Source organism: Cetorhinus maximus, chromosome 6 (assembly GCF_964194155.1).
Source record: "Cetorhinus maximus chromosome 6, sCetMax3.hap1.1, whole genome shotgun sequence".
Lineage (NCBI taxonomy): Eukaryota > Metazoa > Chordata > Chondrichthyes > Lamniformes > Cetorhinidae > Cetorhinus > Cetorhinus maximus.
The window spans coordinates 96,738,490-96,757,166 of record NC_135884.1 but is presented as its reverse complement, the minus strand read 5'-3'; the positions used below and the strand labels follow the sequence as shown (position 1 = coordinate 96,757,166).

Here is an 18,677-nt window from a genome sequence, read left to right as displayed (position 1 = left end):
AAACTCTGCAGCTTGTGTTCTTAATCAGATCAAATCCGGTTCACCCATCGGATCAGTGCACAGGCACAATGGGCAGGCAAGTAGGACACATTTGTATAAATCTCATCCACAGGCGGGATAAGGGGGCTCAGTGGGGTTGCGAGTGTGCTCTCTCAAGTATCGATTTTTCAAAATTTTTGAAACTTGCCTGTGTGATCTGCAGTACTTCAAAACGCATTCCAGCTGCTTTGTCTGGACTCAACCCTCAGGTCAGCACTCTGCAGTGAGAAATCTTTTTTGGGCCTGCATGTTTCTGGAAGCCTTCCCATAGCCTGGAAATGGGGGCTGAACTCTCCACTGGAGGCACCTCCTCGGAGGAGGAAGGGAGGGCTAGAAGGAGGAGGAGGCCAGGAGTGCACATTCAGCCTCCAGGGGAGCCACCTTTGGGAGGACAGGCGCAGACACAAGGGGCGCTGGGCCAAGAGGTAGACCAAGGCGGAAGGGGCCGCAGAAGACACCACTATCCTGTTGCCAGGGTATACAAGCAGCGAAGCAGCTACCTCAATATGACTGAGGTGCAGTGCTGAAGGAGGCTCCATCTCTAAAGGGAGACAGTCAACTATATCTGTCAGATGATTGGGCCTGAGATCTCCATTAACTGTGTGGGTGGACACCCCATGCCAGCGGCTCTAAAAGGTCACAGTTACCCTCCACTTCTATGCCTCTGGCTCCTTCCAGGGCACGGTGGGTGATCTTTGCGATGTCTCTCAATCAGCTGTCCCTACTTGTGTCAAGCAGGTCACAGACACTCTGTTCAGCCGTGCATTGAACTTCATCCACTACCGCTATGACCAGGCAAGTCAGGCACAGCGAGCCAGAGGCTTTGCGGCCATTGCTGGCTTCCCCCACGTCCAGGGTGCTGTAGACTGTACATATGTGGCCAGCAAGGCGCCAGCAGGTGAGCCCAGTGCCTTCATCAACAGGAAGGGCTTCCACTCCATGAACGTGCAGATAGTGTGTGATCACAGAATGCAGATTCTGCAAGTCTGTGCAAGGTACCCAGGCAGCTCCCATGACGCTTACATCCTCAGACACTCCCAGGTGCCGGGGCTCTTCAGTGCTCCAGCCCGGCTGGATGGGTGGCTGCTGGGTGATAAGGGCTATCCCCTCAGAAGGTGGCTCATGACACCTCTCCACCATCCAAGAACAGAAGCTGAGCAGCGGTACAATAGGAGCCACAGCTCCACAAGGGCTGTGGTGAAGAGAACCATCGGTCTTCTCAAGATGTGCTTACAATGCCTGGACCATTCAGGGGACGCACTTCAGTACCCCCCAGATCGTGTGTCGCTAACAGTGGTTGCATGCTGCACTCTCCACAATCTGGCACTGGAAAGGGGGGACACAGTGGACGATAAAGATGTAGATGCAGTGGCTGCGACTGCACATGATGAGTCCTGCAGTGAGTCCAAGAGTGAGCACGCACAGGGAAATACTGAGGGGATAGACGCTGACCCGGGCATACTCCAGGGAGGCAGGGACACCCAGGAGGCTTTAGTCCAATGAACCTTCAGCTTGCACACCACAGATGAACCTCCAGGACAAGCCTGGACTGTAGGCTCCATACTCCAAGTGCAAAATCTTCCAGATTAGGAATAGTAACTAAGGGCCTTGTTAATAAAGCTGAATGTCCCACAAAGCACTCCTAACAATTTTGGAAACGATACTCATGCAGAAGAAAAGGGGCACCCTCACCAATGGTCACATGTCTGAATTTAATATCACAGGCAAAGAAACTTAATGAAACAAAACGACAAGAGTGTTCCAATTCAAAGCAAATCATAAAGACCTCACCTCAGGCCAACACAACAGCACCATTGATAAACCCATGGTGTGCCTAAGGTGCCTTAATGTTTACGTTTCCAGATGCTACGTCTTTGTGCTGCCCCATCGCTGGGAGTGGCATCTGAGACAGCTGCTGATCCTGCTGTCCTGTTGGCCTCAATGACCTTGGCGGTCATCCTCTGGCCCGTGGAGCCTGTGCTGTCCCCACCTGGGAGGGAGATGCCAGTTCCACACCTGGCATCTCCCCAGTCATCGCAGCCTCACCGGATGCTACGGTCACTGGGAGAGGGGCGGAGGAGCTGCCGCCCTCATCCGGAGCGCCCTGAGAGGAGCCCGCAGAGATGACAGGCGGCTGCTGCGCCAACATGAGGTCACTTCGGACCTCCCTGCTCACCGTGGATGGATGGGCACCGAGCTGGGAAACTTGGTGCCCACATCATCTCCCACACTGGCACTGACCAGCTGAGGTCAATGCCAATGTGAAGGCTTGCTGGTCAAAGCACATCCCCAGGAAGCCCTGACGAGTCTCCTGGAGGAGCCTCTCCATGAGAGTCTCCACTCTCTCCATGGAGGACGCATGGCGCTTGGACATGTGGCTCATTGCTTTGGCGATCGTCCGCATAGACTCCTCCACCATGGAGACTAAGCCAAGCATAGCCTCATGTATCTCCACCAGATGCTCCCGCACACCTGCCACTACTGCGTCGTGGACGACTCCAGAGGCACATCAGGCACCGACTGAGCATGTGCCTGGTCCCCTGCAGTCCTCCGACTGCTGGCGCCATGGGCACTCTCCGTCTCTGCCAGCTCCTCCAGCAGCTGTGAAGTGCCCTCACTGCTGTGCCCAGGTACACAAGCCGATGTTCTAATTCCCACCAAGGTGCTAGTATCTGCGCTAGTGCCTGCCTGGCAGAGATGGTGTGACACTGGCAAGACTTCAGGGCCCTCAGGTGTGAGAGGGGGCGTCTGCTGCTCCTCCTCCCGGCCCTGCTCTGCTGATGCTGAAAGGAAGAACAAGGACACTGTCATTGTCTCCACATTAACTGATCTAAAGTGCATCCCTGTCCCCCGGATCATTTTGCGCTCATCCTTCCATAAGCAATGGTCAAGCCATGTTGCAAAATTAAATCACTGAACATTCAGCATTACCACGGCTGCTGGGAGAACAATGCTGACCTCACTGTTGGGCATACATATCTGGCCATGGCACCCCAGCCTCACCGACACCAGTGGACGTGGACACATGGCGCCTCTCTAAATCCAAGGCCTCCTGCCCAAACTGGCTGAGAATGGCTAACTGCGCCTGGCCACCGCCAATCCTCACACGCTCTGCTGCGTTATGAGTATTCTTCTCCTGAAAATGAGAGTAGAGCATTGATTTGTGCAAATTGTACATGGCCTCTCTTCACGCACGGCCCACCCCAATCAGAGTGGGACATACCAGGGCTCCAGTGCCTCCTCACCCCGCTGCTGCCGAACACTCACACAAAGATGCTAGGCCTGTTCCCCAACCCTCCACCACCACCCTTGGCCACATGCTGCCTACATCACACTCGGCACCACATGATATATCCTTCCCTAGCAAGGAAGCGCAAGCACATGGAGCGCAGAGGGCAGCAGATGGTTTGTTGCCACACCATCTTGAAACTCCCCTCCCTGCATGCCATCACCCTGACTTGGGCATGTCCTGCAGTTCCAGCACTGCGCCATGGTGCAGCTCCTCCAGGTTGCCCCCAAAACAGTCATGTGTGTCTCAGTGTGCCACATGCTATGGGCGCAGAACCCATCTCTTCACCACCCTCTCAGGGTGAATTCGGTGTGGGCAATATCTGCTGGCCCACCCAGCAAAGGACACATGCCGTTAATGATTCAATGCAGTCACTACACTCAGACTTGGTGGGTGTGGGGGGGGGTGCAGCAGGGGGGAAAGCCGGCTTGTTGGGTTAAGTGACCAATGCCAACATTGTCCTCACCCTTCCAGAGTGCAACAAGTCATTGAAGCACTTGCAACACTGGATCCAGGTGCGCTGCACCACGTCACGGGAGCTCACTACCTCCGCCACCTCCTCCCAGGCACGTTTCATCATGTGGGGGGGGACTTCTCCTCCCATCCTGGGTAACCAGCACCTCCCGCCGTGCTGCCACCTCCTTGGAGGGCAGCAAGGCAGTCATCGGAAAAACGAGGGGCACACCGGCCCCCCCCGACGGCCGCCCCTCCGGCCCGGCCCGCCCCTCCGGCCCGGCCCGGCCCGCCCCTCCGGCCCGGCCCGGCTCGGCCCGCCCCTCCGGCCCGGCCTGCCCCTCCGGCCCGGCCCGGCCTGCCCCTCCGGCCCGGCCCGGCCTGCCCCTCCGGCCCGGCCCGGCCCGGCCTGCCCCTCCGGCCCGGCCCGGCCCGGCCTGCCCCTCCGGCCCGGCCCGGCCCGGCCTGCCCCTCCGGCCCGGCCCGGCCCGGCCTGCCCCTCCGGCCCGGCCCGGCCCGGCCTGCCCCTCCGGCCCGGCCCGGCCCGGCCTGCCCCTCCGGCCCGGCCCGGCCCGGCCTGCCCCTCCGGCCCGGCCCGGCCCGGCCTGCCCCTCCGGCCCGGCCCGGCCCGGCCTGCCCCTCCGGCCCGGCCCGGCCCGGCCTGCCCCTCCGGCCCGGCCCGGCCCGGCCTGCCCCTCCGGCCCGGCCCGGCCCGGCCTGCCCCTCCGGCCCGGCCCGGCCCGGCCTGCCCCTCCGGCCCGGCCCGGCCCGGCCTGCCCCTCCGGCCCGGCCCGGCCCGGCCTGCCCCTCCGGCCCGGCCCGGCCCGGCCTGCCCCTCCGGCCCGGCCCGGCCCGGCCTGCCCCTCCGGCCCGGCCCGGCCCGGCCTGCCCCTCCGGCCCGGCCCGGCCCGGCCTGCCCCTCCGGCCCGGCCCGGCCCGGCCTGCCCCTCCGGCCCGGCCCGGCCCGGCCTGCCCCTCCGGCCCGGCCCGGCCCGGCCTGCCCCTCCGGCCCGGCCCGGCCCGGCCTGCCCCTCCGGCCCGGCCCGGCCCGGCCTGCCCCTCCGGCCCGGCCCGGCCCGGCCTGCCCCTCCGGCCCGGCCCGGCCCGGCCTGCCCCTCCGGCCCGGCCCGGCCCGGCCTGCCCCTCCGGCCTACCCTCCGGCCCGGCCCGGCCTGCCCCTCCGGCCTACCCTCCGGCCCGGCCCGGCCTGCCCCTCCGGCCTACCCTCCGGCCCGGCCCGGCCTGCCCCTCCGGCCTACCCTCCGGCCCGGCCTGGCCTGCCCCTCCGGCCTACCCTCCGGCCCGGCCTGGCCTGCCCCTCCGGCCTACCCTCCGGCCCGGCCTGGCCTGCCCCTCCGGCCTACCCTCCGGCCCGGCCTGGCCTGCCCCTCCGGCCTACCCTCCGGCCCGGCCTGGCCTGCCCCTCCGGCCTACCCTCCGGCCTGGCCTGGCCTGCCCCTCCGGCCTGGCCTGGCCTGCCCCTCCGGCCTACCCTCCGGCCTGGCCTGGCCTGCCCCTCCGGCCTACCCTCCGGCCTGGCCTGGCCTGCCCCTCCGGCCTACCCTCCGGCCTGGCCTGGCCTGCCCCTCCGGCCTACCCTCCGGCCTGGCCTGGCCTGCCCCTCCGGCCTACCCTCCGGCCTGGCCTGGCCTGCCCCTCCGGCCTACCCTCCGGCCTGGCCTGGCCTGCCCCTCCGGCCTACCCTCCGGCCTGGCCTGGCCTGCCCCTCCGGCCTACCCTCTGGACTTGAATAACCTCCATTGCCCCTCTGCGCCCAGCCATTGTGAGCAGCCTTTCTAAGGCTGCCAAGCCTTCATTTATACAGGCCACAGGGTCGCCATTGGACCCGGCAGGCTGTGTGCCCGCCACCTGCCCACTCCCGCTATGCATGAGAGTCGTGAAGTACACTGGGCGGGCCTTAATTGGCCCTCCCGCATAAAATGGTGGCGTGGACCCAATCGCAAGCAGTGATCGGGTCTGCACCCGCTCCGCACCCCCCCCTCCCTCCACCACCATCCAGAAAATTCTGCCCTATGAGTCTCTCCCCCTTAAGATATCCCTTAATCCCTTAAAACCTACTTCTTTGTCCAATATTTTTGTCATCTGCCCTAATATCTCATCTGCTTCAGTGTCAAATTTTGTTCAATAATGCTCCTGTGAAGCAATGTAGAGTGTTTTACTCTTAAAGGTGTCATATAAATACATGTTGTCATGTATTAGGACACACTGTTAATATCAAGTAAATTGGACAGAAACTTCCAGTGTTCATACATACATAGTTAAACATGGAAATCAGGAAGTTGCACTCCATGTTGACCTGTTGCTTTACAAGCTTTGCTACACTGAAAGATTTGGCATTGAAACATATGAAGAGCATGAATTTCCAGTGCTTACCCAATAGAAACCCACTAAACACACCAGAATATAAGGGTTTGTCTATTCATGTGTAAGGGATTTTTTTTTTAAAAAATCACATGATAAGTCATAATTACTGCTAAACAACCTCTCTGCCACTAAGTGTGGGGTCTCATTCCTTCAGAGTTTAATTATTGTTGGAGATTTTGAAAAATTCAAATCCCATCTTTCTTTCACTTCCTGTACATAATTTACACTTTCTGGTTTAGAGTCTGCATGCCTCACTATGAAGTTTGTCCTGTTCACACACCACAGATCCTCTGTAAAACATACTGTGCTGAAAAAGCTCTCCAATTGCCAAAATTTGCCACACAAAAGCCCATGAACATTCTGCAGGAAAATGCATGCATAATGAATGGCAAGTGTCATTCGTTCACTGCTGAACACAAAATACAGACCATTTTCTATAGGAGGTGCTATAAGGAAATATATTTTCCATCAGAGATGCTCCTTGGAAAGATATTTTCTACAGAAAAAATAAGTGTTCTAGGGAAATATATTTTCTGTGGGAGTCTTTTGAGAGATACCATAATGGGAGTAGGAAAAAGTGACAGCCATCAGTGAGACAAAAATAAAATCCATGTGAATAGAGATAAAAGATCAATTAGACTAATAAAAGGTGATCCACAGATCATCTAATAGTAGAAGGGAGGTAGAGGAAGAAATATGCAAACAAATTAAAATAATAATGGGGGATTTCAAATACCCCAAAATTATTGGAAAGCAGATTTAGATAAAGGAGATATGGGAAAGACTTCCTCCTTTGTGTACTGGACTCCTTTCTAACTCAGTACGTAAGAAGCCCAATAGAATTCATCACTGAATCTAACATTAGGAAATAACGCAGAGCAGTTAAGAAAAGTATGGGAAATGTCTAGGCAATAGCGACCATAATATAATATGGATGAAGGTAATAATTGAGAAGGACATAAGCATGAAAAAGATCAGGGTAACAGATTGGAGAAAAGCTGATTTTTGAGGGGCTGAGAATAAACTTGGGGAAATAAAATGGACAATATTGGCAAACAATGACATAGAACAATGAAAAACAGAAACCAGGAAAAGTATATTCCATTAACAAACAGGAACAAAGTAAACACTAATGAAGTATGATAGATAAATAAAGGCATAAGGGAAAAATTGAGTGTATTGAAAGAAATGCACTAAGTACATGGGCAACATCAGACAGCATGTCAAGGGAGAGTAAGAGTAGATTAGGACAGAAGTCAAAAAAATCAATTAGGAAGCCAGAGGGGAACTATGAAATTCCATGATCAAAGAATACAAACTGAATAGTAAAATATTCTACAGGCACATAAATTTAAAAAAAGATTGGCAAGTCAGGATGGGAATAGCACCATTCAGGCTAAAACATATAACACATATTAAACAATTATTTTAGCTTCAGTATTTACCAGGGAGCAGATCAGACAGATATGACATCAGAAGATGAGATTAGGAATGATACAATAAATTATACGATGATAAAATAAAAAAAGAGGAGGAATATTAAATGAACTGATCAAACTCAGGGAGGATCAAACCCATGTTACCCATGTTACAGCCAGATTGCATCCATGTATTTTCAAATGAACTGGGAAAAAGATAGCAGAGGTGCTGTTACACGTATTTTATAATTTATTAGAAAAAAGATGCAGTGTTAGAGGACTTGTGAATAGTTAATGTTATACCTATATTTAAGAAAGGAAATAGGAAATGTCCATCAATCTATAGATGAGCCAACTTAACATCGGTGTTAGGAAAGATAATGGGATCCCTACTAAAGAAGAAAATAGAAAAACATATAAACCAAAAAGATAATAATGAATAGTCAACATGGATTTCAAAAGGAAAATCTTGCATGATCAACCTGATTGAATTCTTTGGAGAGGTAAGAGAGTAGACAAGGGTAATGTGGAATATGTAATATATCTAGATTGAGTCATCGTCAACCCTTGCAGAAGCCTGCATGGGACTTTGTTTAATGTGGGGGCCTTGGGTGCTGTCATTGCCCACAAAATCTTGATGGGCTAGTGGTCAGGTTACAGTGAAATTTGAACCACGATGATCGGGATCACCTTGCTGCTGGAGCATTCTTCTGCTTCTGTAGCTAGTGAGATGCACAGTCTTTCTTCACCCGTTCTGCCATCAAGAGCTTTTTGGACTGCTCTTTGACTGGCACCTCTCCTGACCTTGCTGCATGGGTGGGCTGCCCCACCAGGATCCAAAGGCTCCTGGCAGCATGGCTTAAGGGATTGTCAGAGCACACAAGCCTCTCCATTGTGTCAAGATAGTAACCCATGGAGGGACTTGGAAGTACTGTGTACAGTTCTGGTCAGAAATTTTAGAAAGGACATAGAAGCATTGTAGAGGATGCAAAAATATTTACAAGGGTGATACCGGAAGTGCGAGGTTATACCCATCAGGAAAAGATGAACAAGCTGGGTCTCTTTTTTCTGACAAGGCAGAAGGAGGCCATTTAGCCCATCATGTCTGCACCAGCTCTCCGAATGAGCAATTCACTTCATGCCATTATCCCACATTCTCCTCATAACCCTGCACATTCTTCTTCTTCTAAAAGTCTAATTCGCCTTTGAATGCCTCAATTGAACCTGCCTCCACCACACTTTCAGGCAATGCATTCTGGACCTTTTGCCACTCACTGCATGAGAAAGTTTTTCTCATACCGCTTTTGCTTCTTTTGCAAATTTCCATAAATCTGTGCCCCCTTGTTCTTGATCCTTTCACAAATGGGAACAGTTTCTCCCTATCTACTCTGTCCAAACCCCTCATGATTTTGAACATCTCTATCAAATCTCCTCTCAGCCTTCTCTTTTCAAGGAAAACAGTTGACTAAGAGTAAATTACGGGCAGAAATTTGCGCTTGTCGGGCGGGCGCCAATTCAAGCATGAAATGACACGTGTTGACGTCGGCTGAGCGTGCCGATGTCAATGCGCAGTTGCGCAATAGTTGGGTCGGCGGGTGTGCGCACTGGAGTCAGCAGTTGGCGGGCAGGTGAAAAGGCCAAGTGACCTTTGCATTTTTTTGGGAAATCTCATCCACAGGTTTCCAAAAGCAAATAAAAATAAAATAAAAACTTTAAATTTTCATTAATAACATGTCCCTGCTCATGTGACAAAGCCACATGAGGGGGCATGTTTCATGACATTTTTTAAAAAAAAACTTATTTTCTTAATGTCTCTTCATCTCCCTGAGGCAGCTCCTAGCCTCAGGGAGATTATGAAACGCTCACTTGCATGCATGCGCAAAGGTCCCGCTTGCCCTCACCCCACCCCCCCACCACCCCACCACCCCCGCAACACAGGCAGCGCTCAGCACTACCGCTCACGTTTCGCATTGGGCTGGCCTTAATTGGCCCGCCAGCATGAAATCACAGTGCGATGCCGATCATGAGCAGCGGGCAGCTTCCTGACTGCCCTCGCCCACAAAATTCTGCCTATAAAGATTTTGATTGAATAGACACGGGGAGAATGTTTCTATTGGTGGGGTAAAGCAAAATTGGAGGCCACCGATATAAAATAGTCACCAAAAAATCAAATAGGGAATTCAAAAGAAATGTCTTTACCCAGAGAGTGGCAAGACAGCAAAACTCAGTATCACACAAAATGGCTGAGGCGAATAGCATAGAGGCATTTAAGAGGGAGAATGGAATAGAGGATTACGCTGATAATTAGTTGAGGAAGGGTGAAAGGAAGCTGGGGTGGAACATAAATGCTGGAATGGACTGGTTAAACTGAATGGCCTGTTTCTAAAGATTGCTTCAGTGTGCTTGCACAGGAACAGGAGAGTGAGCACATCCTGAGTGGGGCACAGTCAGAGTGGGTATTTGGAATTTGGTACAAAGCGGGAATTCGGTGCATAGGGGACGAGGTGCTCTTTGCATTTTTTCCTTGCTATCCAACTTCTTAAATCTTCAGAGCGTGCTGCAGCAGGAGAGGCTTCAAGGAAAAGGAATGACTGGTAAGTAGTGGGTAAGGTATTTACTACTTTAATTGCTTATAGTTTTTAGGTAGGAAGAACATGGAGATACAGTATAAAATAAAGGATACGACTCTAAAGGAGGTGCAGAAGCAGAGGGACCTGGATGTATATGTGCATAAATCATTAAAAGGTGGCAGGACAGGCTGAGAGAGCAGTTAATAAAGCATACAGGATCATAGGCTTTATTAATAGAGGCATAGAGTACAAGAGCAAGGAGGTTATGTTGAACTAGTATAGGACACTAGTTAGACCTCAGCTGGAGCAATGCGTATAGTTTTGGGCATTGCATTTTAGGGGGGGACGTGAAGGCTTTGGAGAGAGTGCTGAAGAAGTTTACAAGAATGGTTCCAGGGATGAGAAACTTCAGTTATGAAGATAGATTGGAGAGGTTGGAGGAAGTTGAAACTCTTCTTTGGAGGAAAGGCAGCTGAGAGGAGATTTGATAGAGGTATTCAAAATCATGAGGGGCCTGGACAGAGTAGATAGGGGGAGACTCTTCCCACTCATGAAAGGATCTAGAGTGACGGGGCACAGGTTTAAGGTAAAAGAAGCAAAAAGTGATAGGAAAAAAATCTTTTTCACACAGCGAGTGGTTAGAGTCTGTGATGCACTGCATGAGACTGCAATGGAGGCAGGTCCAATCGAGGCATTCAAGAGGGAATTAGATGATTATTGAAAAATAAAAAATCTGCAGGGTTACGGGGAGAAGGCAGAATGGCACTAGTTGAAATGCTCATTTGGAGAGCTGGTGAAGACACAATGGGCTGAATGGCCTCCTTCTGCACTGTAACAATTCTGTCATAAAGGAGATGTTCTGACCATTTAAAGTGAAACTTCCAATGAATGTTTCAGAATAAATAATTTTTCAATTTTTGCTATTTAACATAGGAAATGTTGATATTTAAGGAGCTCCCAAAAAGCTATAAATGAATTAAACAGTAAGTGCAACATTAAGCACATATGGATGACAGACAAAACTTCAGTGATTATCACATCTACTGAAAAACAGGACCAAATTAATTTATACCAGACAAATTAATATGTTTTATCGGAATGGCGTCTGCCGGAACTGTTTTCTCAGTAAATGTGCAACAAGACCAATGACTTTCACAATAAGTGTTTGGTAATCATGATAGCCGTATATATTTTTCTGTTTGTACATTATCACAATGCAATATCCAGACTCAAACATCATCTACAGGTACATGGCACCTCTTCATGGGCTAACACTAAATTGTTCTCTTCTTACTTTTTCAATATGTTTGAAAGAAAGAAGAATGACTTGCATTTATATAGAGCTTTTCAGCACCTCCAGATATTCCAAAGCTTTTGTTTTAAAAAAATGAATTAAAGTAGGGTAATGACCAGATAATCTGTTCTTGTGATGTTGAGTGAAGAATAAATATTGGTCAGGACACTACACTGCCTCTGTATAATGCCATGGATTGGGGCATTTGTGTAATGTCTCTACCAAAAGACAGCACCTCCAACAATGCAGCACTCCCTCAGGACAGCACTGGAATACAATCCTGGATTGCAAGTCCAATGGGTGCTGGCAGAAATCAATTTAACGGCAAGTTAAAAATATACAAATCAGATGGGCACTGCAAGTGGCCTCAGTATTTCTAAATATTGGGGGCGAGATGAGGCTCCCTATCCTAGTCAATCTGCCATCGGAAGGTATGGATGTTGAAGGCAGAGATGGGGGTTGCTGGAGACAGTGGTCAGCGCCTGTAGAACACCCTAGCGTAAATGAAGGGGGAGAAATGTAGCATTGGTAAAGAGCTAGTTAGAGGCAAGATATACAGAGGAAGAGTCCACTTATGTTGATATTATGATGTCACTGTTCGCCACACATGAGCATTTCTATATTGTACTTCAGGTCCTGAGGTCGTAGAAGCCGCAAATGCAACTTCTTTTTTCCCCCCTCAAGTGATGTATTTCTTACTTTGAGCCCCGAGTCTTGCAGCCCCGATTTATCAAACCTCACAGGAGGTCCCGTGCCAAGGCACACCTCAAACCAGCACCACCTCTGGATAAAGACAAAAAGCTAAAAGCTACCGCGGATGCTGGAAATCCAAAACAAAAACAGAATTACCTGGAAAAACTCAGCAGGTCTGGCAGCATCGGTGGAGAAGAAATCAGTTAACGTTTCGAGTCTTCATGACCCTTCGGCAGAACCATCCACCTCTGGATGCCGGTTATCAGTTACAAGAGTACAAGTAATTCAGAATACATCACCGACGCCCATCAAACCAGTTTACAGACGTGCAGAAGTCAACTCTCCAAAACGTGCAAGCAAGTCCACCACCACGTGTTAACAGTTTACATTCCACGATGCAAAACTTCTATTTATTACTGATCACCATATCCTTTCATCTCATTTATCTTGTTTCGCCAGTCTCTTTCTCTCTCTTTGTGACATTCTGTCTTCTCACCCTTTCCCTTTTCAACACACCCCTCCCCGCTATAGAGACAGATTTCACCCTCGAAGTTTCCCTGCCTCTGCTGGTTCCGTCCTCCTCACCTGGCAACACCTTTAAACGAAGGCGCCTGTTCACTTGCTTACTGCCCTTAATGAATGCACCCCTTAAACTTTCGTCAACCTGAATCAATTAACTTTAAGATTATTCTTTGCAGCTCTGACAATCTGTCAATGCTTTATAAGCAATTTACAGGATTTCAGCTTCCAGCTCGCCTAGCAGTAATTTTACTCATCACTGTTCCCGACACATTTCTTCTTCTTGGGAGATTTCACCCGCCCGCCCCCCGCACAGTGTTCAATAAAAAAAAGCCCCTTAAACCAGGAATGGGCTAAATGCAAACTGCTCCACACCTACCCAGTAACCTGCAACTGCCAATCGCATTGCGACCACAAAGAGAAATGAGTAGCTCCATTAGCCCGCATAAACATCAACTCCTCTCACGCCGAAACTGAAAGCAGCTCGCTGCTGTGGCTGTTTCCAAGAACTTATCCGCTGATCATTTATAGAAAATCACGTGACTCCGGGCGGCAAGATTTGACTGGAGGAAACTGAAGACGAAAAGATCAGCGATCACCTGCCATCCCACACCACTCATTGCAAGCACTTCCCACTGACAGACGCACTATTATTCACAGCCCAGTTACATGCCCATTGGCATTATCGACATTGGAATCCCAATAGTAAGTGAAGGGGTGTCAGCTGTGGCTCAGTTCATAGCACCCTCGCCTTTGAATCAGAGGGTTGTGGGTTCGTGTCGCACTCCCGGAAACCAAGAACTGTGATTGTACTTGAAAGAGTTGCAATCTGTGACTATTGATAACTCGAAAGGATTTTAGTAAGTGAACACCGGCTTACCTTGTGAGGTTCTGATCATTTGCGTGGAGTCATGCCTGCAGCTTTTTCGACCTTATGCATTTGAAGTTATCACAAAGCGGGGGAATTCTTCACAGTGGGAATCCTGCAGAGAAAATAGTCGTATCACCTTTCTTCATCTCCCATACTTTGTGTTTGCTAATAATGTATTTCAAATATATTAACTAACATAAATCGCATATGTTACTTACTTTCTTCCTCCATTTAGTTTCCTCTTCATACAAAGTGGTTAATGAATACAGTAATATCCTGTATTATAAACACAGAAAATGTTGGAAAAGCTCAGCAGGTCTGGCAGCAACTGTGGAGAGAAAAACAGAGTTAACGTTTCAAGTCCGTACGACTCTCCTTCAGAGCTAAAGAACATGATGAAAGAAACAAATGGAAATGTCGGAGAGAAAAGCCGCACTTCTTCAAAGTAGGCATTCCTGGAAGAGAAGTGGTAGCGAATTAGCCTTTATAAGATAAAAGCAAAATATCGTGGATGTGAACTGACGTGCTAAAATCCTGGATAGGTTATTGGACTAATAAAATCATAGAACTGCACAGTTCAGGAAGAGCTATCTACCCAATTAGTCCCACTTTCCTGCTCTTTCCCTATATACCTGGTCATGTTCCCTCTTCAGATATTTATCTAATTACCTTCTGAAAGTTCCTATTGAATCTGTTTCCACCATTCCTTCAGGAAGTGCATTCCAGATCATAAGAGCTTACCGTTTATCTTATTCCCTCATGTTACTCTGGTTCTTTTGCCAATTACCTTAAATCTGTGTCCTCTGATAACCGATATTTTTGCAACTGGAAACATTTTCCCCCTATTTACAATATCAAAATCCTTGCCGATTTTGAACAACTGTATTAAATCTTCCCTCAGCCGTCTCTGTTCTAAGGAGAGCAATTGCAGTTTCTCTTGTCTCTCTCTGTGTAACTGAAGTTCTCCATCGCTGGTACTACTCTGGTAAGTCTCCTCTGCACCTTCTCTAAAGCTTTGACATCCTTCTTAAAGTGTGATGCCCAGGATTGGCACAATATTCGAGCTGGTGCCTAAGCTATGCTTTATAAAAGTGTCCTAGAACTTTCTTGCTTTTGGCACTCTATGCCCCTATGTAAAAAGAAAGGATCCAGGTGCCTTTGAACAGTCTTCTCAACTTGTCTGTTACCTTTAAAGACTTGTGTACATATATGCCCCGGTCAATCTGCACCTGCACCCCTTTTAAAAATGTACCACTTAGTTCATATTACCACTCCTCATTCTTCCTAATTAAATGAATCACTCCTGATCTCTGATAAATCTCTTAAATTTTATCTGCCATGTGTTGTGCCATTTCACCAGCCTATCTCTATCCTCCTGAAGCGTGTTACAATCTTCCTCACTGTTTACTATTCCCTTTTTCTAAAAAGGATTGGAATATTATGTGCAGAACTTCCACAATTTCCACCCTTACATCCATCAGCATCCCATCCAGGCCGCCTGACTTTTCTACTTTGAGCACTCTAAGTACGTCCTCTATTTTTATCCTTTCTAATTTCTCTGCTGCCTCCCTCTTACTGTGAAATTGTATCTGTGTTTATTCACAATGAGGATGTTGCCAAATTATTCTTTTAGGAACATAGCCATCTCCTCTGTCTGCCTTTTTGGTCTGTGAAACAACCTCATTCTCCCCTTGACTATCTTTTTACTATTTATGTATTTATAACAAACTTTTGAGTTCCCTTATATGTTACTCCCTATTCTATTCTCATAAAATCTCTTTGCCCCTCTTATTTTCACTTTTTACTCTGTGCTCTTTGTAATCTGTTGCTTTTCTAATATATTATGAACCTGACATTTATTATAAGTCTCTATTTGCTGTTTCATTTTAATCTCTATATCTTTAGTCACCATGGATGCTCTAGCTTTGGATGCCATTCTTTTTGCCCTTGTCTGTACCCAAACTATCTGCCCCTTGACCTGCCAATCTTTGACCCCTTTTCAATTCAAAGGAAATTAGCCCTTCTTCAGCTGAATATTTTCACAGTTGAATGTTTCTTGTTCTTTTCCAGATCCTAGTGACATTGTAGTTAAGAGATCATGGGCTCAAATCCCACTGTGGCATTTTGAGAAGTCTTTTTTAAAAATCTGGATATAAAAAGCTAGTGTCTGTAAAAGTGACCACAAAGCATCTATTCATTGTAAAACCCTACTAGTTTACTAATGTCCTTCAGGGAAAGCAATCAGCTATATTTACCCAATCTGATTTACGTATAGTTTCTGCACCACACCAATGTGGTTGACTCTAATCTGCCTTCTGGAGGTCCAGTGAGTAATTAAGTTGTATCAAATAGGGGAAGGACACTACTACCTTCCCAAGCTAACTAGGGATGGCCACTAAAAGGCTGACCTTGCCAGCAATATCCACATCCTCAGAATGAAATTTTAGTAAGCCATCCACCAATTCAGGCTGCCAGATCCTAAACCCAGTTATTACAAACTAGATTGAGGGGTTCCCATGTTTATTCTTCCTCTAATTTTCACTCTCCCATTCACAGGGAACATTTTGTCCCTCTTTGCTATATCTCTCTGTCACACGACTCTTTATGATATTAGGAACTCATGATGTAAGGAGCCACAGTGTAGAGCTTACATCTTGCCTTCCCTTGACAAGGTGATTGTAAGCTGTCTACTTGAATCACTGCAGTCCTCGTGGTGCAGATAATCCCACAGTGTTGTAAGGGAGGACTCCATGATTTTGATCCAGTGACAGTGCAGGAACAGGAATATAGTTCCAATTCAGGACTGTGATGGAATACTTGCCACTTACCTGGATGAGTGGAGCTCCAATATCACTCAAGAGGCATGACATCATCCAAGACAAAGCAACCCATTTTGTAGTTATACCAAACAACATCTGGCACTGAAAATTTACTGTTAGAAATGAGGAGTCTCAGTTCTTCAGATTTTAATTATTGTTGGAGGATTTTTTTAAAAAATTGAATGTAATTTAAAAAAAACTTTTTATTTGACACACTGAGGTATGAAGGCACATGGACCAGAGCCAGGGTCAGTCTAGAGGTGGACAGGGATGTGTAAAGACCTAAGATGGAGTCAGCTCCATACCTGTACCCTCCACTATATATGTACATAGTTATGAGCTGTTAATAAAGACTTGCTGTCAATATACTCAAGACAATGAAGTCTACTTCATGGTGTCCAAAACAGAATTCTTCACCCTATACAGCATGTCATGCTGTATAAGCATCATTTGACCTTCAGTTGCCAGTTAAAAGCCCATGAGAAGTATGTGGACAACTGTAACTGTAATGAATATTGAGCATCGTTTGTTCACCACTGACTGCAAAATCCAGGCCAATGTTTTCAAAGTATTAAAAGCTTATAAATGGAGATGAAACACAGCACATACTAGATCATACACTATTCATCAATATATATATTGATGTGCAGTTAGGTAGAAATACATAAGGATAAAAATTGAGTCCATATTCAACCCACGATTATCTCTAGTTAAGCTTCCTGAACAACTCTACTAGTCCTCCATTGATGTGGGTGTCACTTAGGTTAGGTTCATTATTCAGAAACCTCAAATCCCACAACCTTCCTCATTTTTATTTTTTCGAAGTGAGAAGTTACTGCACTTAATACATAGCTACCTGAGCATTTTAGAGTGCACTTGCACAGCAAGTTCAGCATCAAGATCTAAATTTGTGTTATGAAATTGCAGATCTAAGGCTGGTCGGAATAGAACGCCTTGTCCGGGCAATTTCATTCTGCTTTGCTGCAGTTCAGGATAGGCCTTAACTCTGAATTTAGGAATCATTTGTACAATGGAGCCTTGGTGTGAAGTGAAATCACCACAGTGGTAATCTAGAAACACCGACAGTGTAAATTTGAATGCACACTAAATGTCTGCCAACAACCAGTCCTTGAAACTTTCAGAACATAGGCTGATTCCCCAATCAGGCACTCCCAATGAGGAGTGGCACCTACAGAGCTGTTTAAATCAAGGGCTTTTGACTCATGGGCCAGGATTTTCCATGCCCACAGGCATCAGGCGTGTTTTCGGTGGCGAGCAGACATTATGACGCAGTCGGTTTCACAACAGCATGAAACCACGTCCCAATTATCCGCTCAGCATGTCGATGGTGGGCCGAGTTCTTCACCATCAGACATCAGGAACCTCATTGTAATACATCAGCATGTCATTATTAGGCCTGCCCGCCGGAATTGTCCGCCCCGCCAGCTGGATCATCCACCCACGTCAGTGGGAAAACATGTCGGTGTAGAACATGTCTTGACAACTGTGATGTGCAGAAGTCGGATTTACCCGCCAGGGTCTTTCTCACATCGTGGACATCTGAGGAACAGAGGATGCTGGAGCCTGACAGCAACGAGAGCCTGGACGAACGTCCATGGCATGCTGGGTGGATCCTCATGGACATGGCTCCATCGCGAAGCAGCTCACAGAAGGGGGAAAGTCACCATTGATGCTCACAATGAATGATGGTCGAGGGGGTGGGAGAGTAAGAGGTGTTGGGGGGTTGAGGTTAGGAGGGGGGGATGAAGGTGTTGGGCGGGTGAGGTTGGGAAGGGGGAGTGAAGGTGTCAGGGGGAAGTTGGGAGGGGGTAGGGAGAACGGGGGAACAGGGGGTAACAGGGGAGATGACGGCAACTGGGCAGGTAGGTGTAAGCAGGGTGGAAGGTGCAAGGGTACGAGTGCGGAGAGGGGAAAGGGTGCGAAGAGGGGAAGGTGTCCGGGGCGAGGAAGGGGTGCAGAGAGGGGACGGTGTCGAGGGGAGGAAGGGGTGCGAGGAGGGGAGGGAGTAAGGGTGGAGGAAGAATTAAGAGTGGAGGAAGGAGTCAGGAAGGGGGTATGAGTGAAGCTGGAAGAAGAGGTAAGGCTGGAGGATGGAGTGAGGAGGGGGTAGGGACTAAGGGTGTCAGAAGAGGTAAGGGTGGAGAAAGGAGTCAGGAAGGGGGAGGGACTAAGCAGGTAGGGAGTCCAGTGGGGGTGGGAGGATTCAGGGAGAAAGGGATTCTGGGGGCAGGAAGGGGTGCAGAGGGGAAAGGGGTGCGAAGGGGGAAAGGGGAGGCGGAGGGGGGAAGTTGTGCAGAGGGGGAATG

The 18,677-nt window shown here is 48.8% G+C and overlaps 1 protein-coding gene across 5 annotated transcripts in view; it reads right to left on the bottom strand.

Moving 5' to 3' along the window:
• nlrc5 (NLR family, CARD domain containing 5) overlaps positions 1-13,595 on the bottom strand; it is a 191,041-nt gene extending 177,446 nt beyond the window's left edge. For all 5 annotated transcript variants that reach the window (XM_078544136.1, XM_078544137.1, XM_078544138.1 and 2 more), the window contains exon 1: positions 13,541-13,595. The gene's annotated coding sequence lies outside the window, so the exon portion shown is untranslated. The remainder of the gene's footprint in view (positions 1-13,540) is intronic.
• Between the last annotated feature and the right edge of the window lie 5,082 nt (positions 13,596-18,677).